This window comes from Sebastes fasciatus, chromosome 13 (assembly GCF_043250625.1).
Source record: "Sebastes fasciatus isolate fSebFas1 chromosome 13, fSebFas1.pri, whole genome shotgun sequence".
Taxonomy (NCBI): Eukaryota; Metazoa; Chordata; class Actinopteri; order Perciformes; family Sebastidae; genus Sebastes; species Sebastes fasciatus.
This window is the reverse complement of record NC_133807.1, coordinates 32,320,097-32,331,818: the sequence shown is the minus strand read 5'-3', so window position 1 is coordinate 32,331,818 and position 11,722 is coordinate 32,320,097.

The window sequence follows — 11,722 nt, the reverse complement described above, 5'->3', positions numbered from 1 at the left end:
TGATAATCACATGCGATGACTTGAGCCCAACTGTATTCATGTGTGATGAAGTTAGTCCCCATAGGAGCCATTTCACTGTAGTGAGACCATTTTATTTAAACTTGACCTCCCTGTATAAAATGACCTGTGGTGACCTCTAGGATAATCTAAACTCTACAGCCAGGAACTAGAGACCTAGAGCATTCAGAGGATGGATGGCTTTCCTAGCTAGATTGACAATAAGGGGGTTTCTGAGTAGTTTACACAACAGAAGCGCTCGCCAGCCAATCGCTGAAAAAATGCAATTCTTGCAGAAATCTCCAAAATGTCAAACCCAAATTTTATTAATTGGTAAAAACACCCAGGAATACAAGGATCAAACTAGTTCCACCCAGTTTACTTTACATCAAGCAGGTCTCTATCAGACATGCATAAAATAAACGCTATTTTTAAAGGGATAATGCGCATTATTTAACGTTACTGTGGCAGTATTAGCCAACTGGCAAGTCTTTCTTTGGAGTTTTTCTCGTTGACATCTGGATTTCTGTTTGTGTTGCTCTTTGCCTGTTCTCATAGATCATGAAAATAAATGAATCACTGCTCATCATACTGTTTGCACCACAAGTTTAGACCAGTAAATGTTAAATAGTTAATGGAATTGGTGGAATTAACTGTCTGTCAGTAGATGTATAGAGAGTGGCAATGATTTATTAAAGATTACGTATACATACAATACAAAGAGGCACACTTTTTATTTGTGTATACATTTCAGAAATACTTTACACAGACACTTTCGCTTGCATTGTCTGCGGTACAATGCATATGTCTGCCTCAATGGTGCAGCTTTTAATCACATATAATGACAGTTGATGAACTTTTTGACACGGATGACGCTTAGGAAGCAGTGTGAGGACAGTTTGGTAAGTTTTTCAGACAGAATTGGAGCAAATATGACAACGTAGTCGGGGGTATGTAGCGCTCTGCGTGTCCGTCCGTTGTTTCGCGTGTCACACTTTCGTTTCCGGAGCAGAACTCAGAAACTATTTAACTTAGGAACTTCTAATTTGGTATGATTGTTGAGAGAGTGGTCTAGTTGTGCCTTTTAGGGGGTTAGAAGTCCAGGGTGCCCTTTAGTTAATTAGTTAATGCCCATCAATTCCATTAGTTCTGAAAGGGCAAAACGTTTCGCCCTGCTTTAGTAGGGGTCAAGCTGTGACCAGTGACCAGTGACCAGTGACCAGTGTCGAATGTGCAAACTGTCATAAAGGGCATTCAAAGTAAGTAGACAATCTAAAACAATATATTATAATCATTGTCTTTTATATTGTTTTAGATTGTCTACTTACCTTTTACTGCCCTTTATGACAGTTTGCACATACGACACTGGTCACTAACCTTATAGCTGTCTTTATATAGTACCGTATATTTATAGACTGTCTTTTAATGCATCGTGTATGTGATGGGGAGTTTCCCAAAAGTCGTGAGCCATGATGCCTTGTTTTTATAAAACGGTCACTATATCCTGACAGTAGTGAGGAGATTTGAGGAGAGAAAAATAGGCATTACAGTAACAGAATATTGATTCATATTTGATCAGCGCTGGCTACAGTAGTTTGACTGCCTCCACTGAAATGACCTGGGATTGGACAAAGCGTGAAAACAGAGCCATGAGGAGATGCAGAAGTCTCTCAGAACAACTTGAATTACAATATGCTGAAAGGTTATTATGGAACTTTTTGCCGAATGATGCCAAAAACATTCTGCCTACTGCAGGTTTAACAGTGTTTCCGCAGGTCTCTGGTCTTATCTTTAGCACCAGTTAGCCAACAGGGCCGAGCTTGAAATTTGTGAATCAAGAGCTGATGTAATGTTCTATGACGGCCACTAGATGCTACCAAAGCGCCATATTTGACTGATTACACCTTTAACTGGCTCTAATGTTCCTCAAACTGCTCCTGCTGTGAATCTGATTCCCTGCTGACTACCTGACACAGTGGCTGTTATCTGCAGCTGGTGTTCTGCATCAGCTGCATTAATGTAAGAACCCCCAGCATATAACAACAACAAGCACCTCTGAATCCCTGGAAATAAAATGTAAGCAGTGCAAGTTCACTCTGTGCTGTTGTTTTATTCATAAACATTAAAGCAATGGAAGTTGAGCTATTCTTTGTTTTTCACCACCTTTCGCTCCCCCTTATATGCAAATAATATTAGTTGTCTGCTATGTACACAGCAGGATCACAAGTTTATTAATCTGCTTTCTGTACAAATGTTTATAATGCAATAATATTGCTTAGTTTATTATATTGAGTGTGTAGAATAAACACAGTGTGACTAGGGGTGCACATCAGTGTGTGTGAGATCCTGAACTGTTATTTAACCCTCCACCCTCCAGTACCACAACTTTTACACTTTTCTTTTGTAATTTTACGGTCAATAAACCTCATTTACATGAAATTAAACCTCATTTTTGAGTAAAAAAAAAGGCAGAAATTATTAATTATGTGGACTATAGTTAGTATCAGAGGAACATAATGTTGATGGATTATCACAGATGAATATATGTCAAAGTTTAGTCAGAATATTATAAATATTATAATATAAAACATTTCCAATGGCAGCACATAATGACACCTTTTAAGCTAACTTCATTCCTACTTCATTACCACACGTTTTATACTTTTTTTCCCTGTAATCTATGGTCAATAAACCTCATTTAAATAACATTATACCTCATGTTTGAGTAAGAAAACCCCCCAGAAATTATAAAATGACTTTTATCCATGTTGTTTTTTGGGTAATTATATGAAAGAACCCAATATATTTATGATATAATGAAGTTTGAAAACGGGTCAAATTTGACCCGAGGAAAACAGGAAGGTTAAACAGCAGACTTGTTGTTCTTTAATAATTGAAAGGATGTGTGTGCATGCGTGCATGTGAATTGTAAGAGAAACTTTGTGCATTCAAAATTTCATGTTTAATTATGCGCGGCGTCTGCAAGGATCAGCTGGAACTCTGCGTTCTGTCTGCTCGAGTGCTGATTGCGTCCCAGTTGAGTCCAGTGACGATGCCCTCAACTCCGTCCAGGCATGAGGTCACACAGCCAACACTCGCACTCCCAAAACACACACACACACACGCACACACGCACACACGCACACACACACGCACACACGCACACACGCACACGCACACGCACACGCACACGCACACACACACACACACACACACACACACACACACACACACCATTTATCCAGAGTGTCTAAACACTGAATCTATTTAACATACATTCTGACAGCTTTTCACAGGCGTGCACCACAAGTGAGAAATATAAAAAAAACAGTGTTATCATGTGAGCTTCAAAGGTCACATTCACAAGGCCCATTTTGATATCTGATTGAATTTAAATCTGCAGTAGGCAGAATATTTTTGGCATCATCTGGTACAAAATTCACAAGAAAAAAGTTGTAACATTACGAGAATTAAGTCATAACTTTACGAGAAAATAAAATCGTAACATTACGAGAATTAAGTCATAACTTTACGAGAAAAAAAGTCATAATATTACGAGAATAAAGTCATAACTTAACGAGAAAAAAAGTCATAATATTACGAGAATTAAGTCATAACTTTACGAGAAAAAAAGTCATAATATTACGAGAATTAAGTCATAACTTTACGAGAAAATAAAATCGTAACATTACGAGAATTAAGTCATAACTTTACGAGAAAAAAAGTCATAATATTACGAGAATAAAGTCATAACTTAACGAGAAAAAAAGTCGGAATATTACGAGAATAAAGTCATAACTTAACGAGAAAATAAAATCGTAACATTACGAGAATAAAGTCATAACTTTACAAGAAAAAAAATAACACTACATTAAATTTCTACTTTATAATATTATGACTTCATTCTCTAAATCTCAGATTTCTTTTTTTTCCACAATGTGGCCCTAATACTCCGTCGTACCGTCGTACCATAGACCTACAATAATGATAAATAAAAATGAAAATGTAAACAAAAAACAGTTATTCATTTCCATTTTTAAAACTCCACAGGGAGCCACTGGAGAGGAGCTGAAGAGACGCAGGTTGCTGACCCCTGGCTTAGGCCCTTATTTTAAAACCGGGTGTAATCACCGCTGCCTCCGACTGGATGTTGTTTAGGCTCTGTGTGTGTAAGCAATGTACCTTCATTTCTAACAACCCAACAGACCAGAAAATGTGATATATAAATCAATAATTTGTGCATCTTTCGCTGAGCTGGAGCTGTAAAAGGCGATAATGTTAATGGATTGAAAACAGTCTTGCATAAGCACAATTATTGTCAAGACACATTTTTTTAAAGTCTCTAACAAATGGAACAGTCATGCTATTACGGCTCTGACGTGATGTTCCAGCCACAGAAAGGAAAAATAACAGACAGGGGAGAGGAGTGAAAAAAAAGGAGAGAATACAGTGCTCAGGGTTAGCTTCAGTGTCTCTCACTCTTTGCTCCATCTTCTCAATACTACACTTGGTTACCATGGAAACACACTTGCAGCAGCAGCGAGCTGGAGTCGTGAGGCCAGTCAGCTGAGATACCTTCGTCTAGTAAACAATCCTGCAATCTGAACTGAAATGTGTTCGGTACCTCGGTGTCTGAGTTTGTCAAATGATGGTAGATGTCAGCTAAAGGTAAAGGGAGCCAGAGAGGTGGCAGGACACAGCAGCTGTGACAACTTCTCATATGAGTTTTTGATGTTTTATTTCCCTGATATTTAATAAACAGATTGAGCCTTTAAATTACAATAGTGAGCTGACACAAACGGCAGTCAAAGCCTAATGATTGTCACTATAAAGAAAATAGAGATAAACAGAGAATTAGTAGGACATGTCATACATCACCTCCATATCTATTAATAAAGTTAGTATAATTTCATGGTACACCGTGCTTCCTACGTCTTCATTTCATAGTCTTGTCTGCAGATCTTTAGAGCAGTCATTTCATGCCTCATACGATGTACTGTATACGTAATTCACATGTGAAAATGGAAATTTAACATGTGGAAATTTTAATTTACATGTGAAAAAGCCAATCACTTGTGAAAATGTCTAGTTCACATGTAACGTTATTTTAATTTCACATGTGAACATTTTAGTTCACATGTGAAAATGTGGAATTCAGATGTGAAGAAGCAAATTTCACGTGATTTATTGAGCCTTGTTTCGTTTCCACATGTGGAAATTTTAATCCACATGTGAAATACAGCGTATTGCATTAGAATGTATGTAATTCCACATGTGAAAATGTAAATTTCACATATGAAAATTTTCATTCATATATGAAAAAAACAATCACTTGTGAAAATGTCTAGTTCACATGTGACATTATTTCATTTTCACATGTTAAAATTTAAGTTCACTTGTGGAAATTCTAATCCACATGTGAAAAAAGCCTTTCACATATGAACGTACTGTATGTAATTCACATGTGACAATGTACTGTAAATTTAACATGTGGAAATTTACATGTATATGTGAAAAAAACAATCACTTGTGGAAATTTCAAGTTCACATGTGACATTATTTTATTTTCACATGTGAACATTTTAGTTCACATGTGAAACTAGCCAACTGCATGTGAAAATGTGGAATTCAAATGTGAAGAAGCAACTTTCACATAATTTCATGTGCCACGTTTTGTTTCCACATATGGAAATTATAATCCACGTGCATATTTAATTCACATGTGTCTGTAAATTTAACGTGGAAATTTAAATTTATATGTGAAAAAAAACAATCACCTGTGAAAATCTCCAGTTCACATGTGACATTAATTTATTTTCACATGTGAAAATAGACAATTGCATGTGAAAATGTGGAATTCACGTGTGATGAGGCAAATTTTGTAAAGGAAAATAAAGATAAACAGAGAATCATTAATGTCATGCATCACTTTCCATATCTATTAATAAAGTTAGTATAATTTCATGGTACACCGTGCCTCCTACGTCTTAATTTCAAAGTCTTGTCTGCAGATCTTTAGAGCAGTCATTTCATGCTTGTAATCATCATTATAATCATAGCAACCTAACTAAGACTCTATTTATATAAGATAGGCCTCATGAGGTCTTTATTGTCTCTGAAGACAACCTGTTGTAATGTGTGAAACACATCGAGTGTCACGGTCTGGCACTGTGGAATTTATCCTTGTGTTCATCTTTTTAGTGGATTATTAGTTCTGTACATGTTTAGAGGAGTTTGGTTTTCTTGGATAATCTGTTATATTCAGTCATTCTAGTGTTTCCTGTTTTATTTTGGTAAGTTCACCCGTCTTGTGTCTTGTCTGGTTTTACTTCCTGTCTTTAGTGATTGTCTGTCCCGCCCTGATTTGTTCCACCTGTGTTCATTCAGCCTGTTCTCCTTTTTCCAGGTATTTTATATTTCTAGTTGACTCCTGTGGATTGTTTTTTTGTAACCTACCTGCCTGGATCAACCTCTGTACGTTTTTTCATTATTAAAATAATTTGAACCCTGCTGTCATCTCCTCATTCTTACCTGCGTTTGTTCTGTTGTCCTGTAATAACATGACAATGAGTTACATCATCAGCACTAAAACCACCGCTTTATTATTACTACAACAGTCCCTAATGCCAATGACATGAGCCATTTATCACCCAGCAACCACAATTACAGGCAAAACACACACAAACGATATATGTAGTGGTGTTTGAAATAGATATTGCCTCACAATGTTTGGATGCACTGCAGGAAAGGAACATTTGTGTAAAAGAAAGACTGGTAGCAATGCTTAAAATGCAGGGTGTCATGTAACCGGCCCCTAAACAAAGGATAAGTAAAAGGATAGTTGTTTGGTAAGTGGAACAAAGTCATGAAACACCTTGACTCACCAATAGGAAAGCTTTGTATGGATCAACGTCGTTGAAGAAGAAGAGTAAGCTTTAAAGTGCAAATGAAATGAAATTGACTTTCATAGATATCTGCGCTGTAAATCATTGAAAGGTGCAGCTGATTTGACTGTTATAAGTCCATTAAATAGGCATTATTAGTCGGTACAAGCACCATAGATGTGGGTCATTAGGGGCCTACTACACCTACTACGTTGTTCAAGTGAAACTTAAAAGCAACACGTTCTAACATGTAAAACTGAATAAAACGTCACGTTTTGGATTTCTGTGCATTTGTGATGTCACAAATATACAATATTTAGACCAGGCAACAAAACTACAACTTCTTTAGGTTTAGGCAACAAAACTACAACTTCTTTAGGTTTAGACAACAAAACTACAACTTATTTAGGTTTAGGCAATAAAACTACAACTTATTTAGGTTTAGACAATAAACTATAACTTCTTTAGGTTAAGACAATAAACTACAACTTCTTTAGGTTTAGGCAATACAACTAAAACTTCTTTAGGTTTAGGCAACAAAACTACAACTTCTTTAGGTTAAGACAATAAACTACAACTTCTTTAGGTTTAGGCAATACAACTAAAACTTCTTTAGGTTTAGACAACAAAACTACAATTTCTTTAGGTTTAGGCAACAAAACTACAACTTCTTTAGGTTTAGACAACAAAACTACAACTTCTTTAGGTTTAGACAATAAACAAAAACCCACTTAGTTAAGTTTAAGCAACAATAAACACTAAGTTAAGTTTAGGGAACAACATCATGTTTTATTGATCCACATCTATGGGGTTTATAGCAACTGATAACGTCTATTTAATAGCCTGATAACAGTCTAATCGGCACCAAAAGGGAAACATTTTTATCTTATATGTTTTGGTTTCATGATGGTGCCCCCTAGTTTTGCAGTAATTCAATGTAATACCCTCAGGTATAGGCCTACGCATATTAATACCTTATATTGATAGAGCCAATCAGATCTCGCTAAAAGAAGTCAGCGCTCTATCATAAACAGTCACACTGAGACAGCCAGCAGCCGACACAACACAAAAGTCACAGACTTTGAACAACTACCCACATTAGCTTTCCTGCTTAAGTCTCCTCCTTATCTAACTCACAAACACTATTAACATTTACAACAAAAAAAGGGAATGACTAAATGCGGCTTCAGCTGGACTTTAAGTGGAGGAAACACATAAACAGATGGAGCTGACACCGAAGCAGTTTCTCAGGGAAAAAAAACAAATCAAGTCGAGGAATGCACTCAGCTGGGAAGACTTCTGGAAAGGAGGAAGGCATCTCAAATTAGATTCATTAACGGGGCAGCTGATGTCATAGCCCCCCCCAAAACCTGAAGTAGTGGCTCATTGCAACCCGACTTGTCTTCACACTAATAGTTAGCCTCACGAGTGATCCAAAAATATAAAGTCCCTGGCAGTAACTTGAAAATATAAGAGCTGCTATTAATTGTTTGGCTGTCAGGGAAAGAGTCCCATGCATCAAAGTGTCGCTGTACGTGAGAGCGAAGTTAGGAAAGAATTATTCATGACGTGACAGCTGGATGAGGCTATTAGGAAATGCAGGCAGACGGGCCCGCATCTTTGAGTCCTGTAAGACAATCAGCACTAGCCTGAAACCTGACAGTCTGTGGTCAGACTGAATGATGCTTATGAAATATGAGCCATCTCTTTACCTTCATATTGGCTCACGAATGACATCAGTCTGCCATGCTAATCATCAAATCTTAGCTAGAGAGGTATGTTGTTTGTTACAGATAGATTCCTATTGATGTTGGTGACGCAACTGCTCATTCATCTAGAGGTATCTCAAAAACTAATAATTTGATATCATTTACATACAATTTGCTGTTGATATTAATGGTCCACCTTCATGACCAGTCCTCTAAGTCTCTGTTTTCCCACAGTTCAACTCGTGCACACAGCTCCAGCGGTTAGTTTGAGCCCATTAATTGTGTCAGATGTGCAAAGGTATAAAGATGGAATAAAACCTTCTTAGCGTCAGGAAGCACGCTCTCCTGCTCGTTTCTCTCTCTGATTTTTCGCCTTCTGTTCTTGTTTTTCTCCTCCAATCTATTGAGGCTGCATAGGTACCTCCCAGATGGTGTGGAATAATGGTGTGCTTTCTGCAGAAAGAAATTACTTTTGATGCAAGAAATCATCATTATCTGTTATTGGTATGTATGGTGGCACAGATGTATTTTTGCTCGCTTGGTATTCACATGTGAAGAAGCAACATTCATATTATGTTGATTTCATGTGACATGTTTTGTTTCCACATGTGGAAATTCTAATCCACATGTGAATAAAAGCATATAGCATATGAATGTATGTAATTCACATGTGACAATGTAAATTTCACATGCGGAAATTTTCATTCATGTGTGAAAAAAGCCAATCACTTGTGAAAATGTCAAGTTCACGTGTCATTAATTTTTTTTTACATGTTAAAATTTAAGTTCACATGTGAAAATAGCCAATTTCATGAGAAAATGTGTGAAAATGTGGAATTCATATGTGAAGAAGCAAATTTCACGTGATTTATTGAGCCATGTTTTGTTTCCACATGTGAAAAAATGCATATCGCATCTAAATGTATGAAATTCACATGGGTCAATATAAATTTCACATGTGGAAATTCTTAATCGTATGTGAAAAAAGCCACATGTGAAAATGTCCAGTTCACATGCGACGAAAGTTCCTTCTTCACATGTCAATCCCACATTTGAACACATTTTTCACATGCAACTGGCTGTTTTCACATCTGAACTAAAATTTTTACATGTGAAAAGAAAATAATGTGAACTGGAGATTTTCACAAGTGATTGGCTTTTTTTCACATGTGAATCAAAATTTCCACATGTTGAAACAAAACATGGCACATGAAATCATGTGAAATTTGCTTCTTCACATGTGAATTCCACATTTCCACATGCAACTGACTGTTTTCACATGTGAACTAAAATTTTAACATGTGAAAAGAAAATAATGTCACATGTGAACTGGTATGTTTGATGCCATTGTTTGTGGAAATTCTAATCCACATGTGAAAAAAAGCCTATCACATATGAACATATGTAAATGTATGTATTCATTTTCTTCTTTCACTTGTGAAAATGTCCAGTTTACACATGTTAAAATTTTAGTTCACCTGTGAACATATTCAATTCACATGTGAAATTGTGGTTTTCACATGTGAAAAGGTAAATTTCACATGTGACATTTTTCGTAAAGGGGTGAGATTGTGTGTGGAAGCATAGGCATCAACTAGCTCAAAACACATGACTACTACACATCCTCCCAGCAGCAACAGATAACAGATTTGTTAAGCGACATGCCAAGACAAGCCATTGTGCTCTTGCTTAACACTACAGGCACTGATAATGAGAAAATATTAATGAGAGTCTCAGTGCCGCATCAGTCTCTGGAGCTAATAGTCCTCCACTGACGGAGAAAAAGAGGCAGCGATATAGAGACGGAGAGAGAGAGCAAGAGAGAGTTAATGAGCTGAAGTGTACACGTGTGTTTGCATGTGTCTCTGTGTGCACTTGCTTTTGTGAGTGAGAGAAAAAGCGAGTGAGAAATGAGGAGGGGAAGAGTGTTAATTGTGTATGATCACACCTCCAACATTATTCCTTCATGTGAAACAGGCAGAATCAACCTTCCTGCCGCCCACACAGGCGTGCAGATCATCACCAGGGTCCTTCTCATTCCTATATAGCTCTGGTATATAGTTTGCAACAGCTTGATTCACAAACTGCTGGAGACTTATTTACATCCCACCCCTGAAAGGTGGAGAAAGCAGAGATACAAAATCTATGTTGCTATAAAAGGGGAGAAGGAGCTGATATAGGATGGAAACGTGATGCCTTTTGCATGTTTTTAGCCAATAATAGTTTGTTGACTAAATCTGTCAAGTTAGAATTGTTTATATGAAGGAGTAAAATCCTGCTTCCTTCATCGCTTCCTCTGCTCCCTCCCACCCTTTTTTTTCACTTTTTACAACAGCATCTGTTCATCTCTGTTGCTGTAATTACCAATGGAGATTTACAACGGCTAATCATTGTGCATGTGCGTCTGTTTTTTGTCTTTAAGGGACTACGTTTTTACCCGTTTTTTTTTTAATCATTTTTTTATTGTCAATGTGTGAACAGGTTGTAATCTAACCTAAAAAATGAGACCTTCTGTGACTTTCAGGGTTTCCTCTATCAGCCTGTAGACGGCTTTTAATGTGAAGAATGACGCCCCTTTTTTTTTTTATGGGAAAATCGAATGATTCAGCGGAGAGGTCTAGCATCGCCCCGAAGACGTTTATTTCACCACAATGACCCGCTAGCTGTACATTATCCCGCTTCTTACACGGCTACTTACTGAAGAAAGAAATGATTAGACACAAAAACATCAGAACTGCGCCCATAGCAACGGCCTGTTATACATAGCAACGGTCTGTTAGCAACGGTCTGTTATACATAGCAACGGTCTGCTATACATAGCAACGGTTTGTTATACATAGCAATGGTTTGCTATACATAGCAACGGTCTGCTATACATAGTAACGGTCTGTTATACATAGCAACGGTCTGCTATACATAGCAATGGTCTGTTATACATAGCAACAGTTTGCTATACATAGCAACGGTCTGCTATACATAGTAACGGTCTGTTATACATAGCAACGGTCTGCTATACATAGCAACGGTCTGTTATACATAGCAACGGTTTGCTATACATAGCAACGGTCTGCTATACATAGCAACGGTCTGCTATACATAGCAACGGTCTGTTATACATAGCAACGGTTTGCT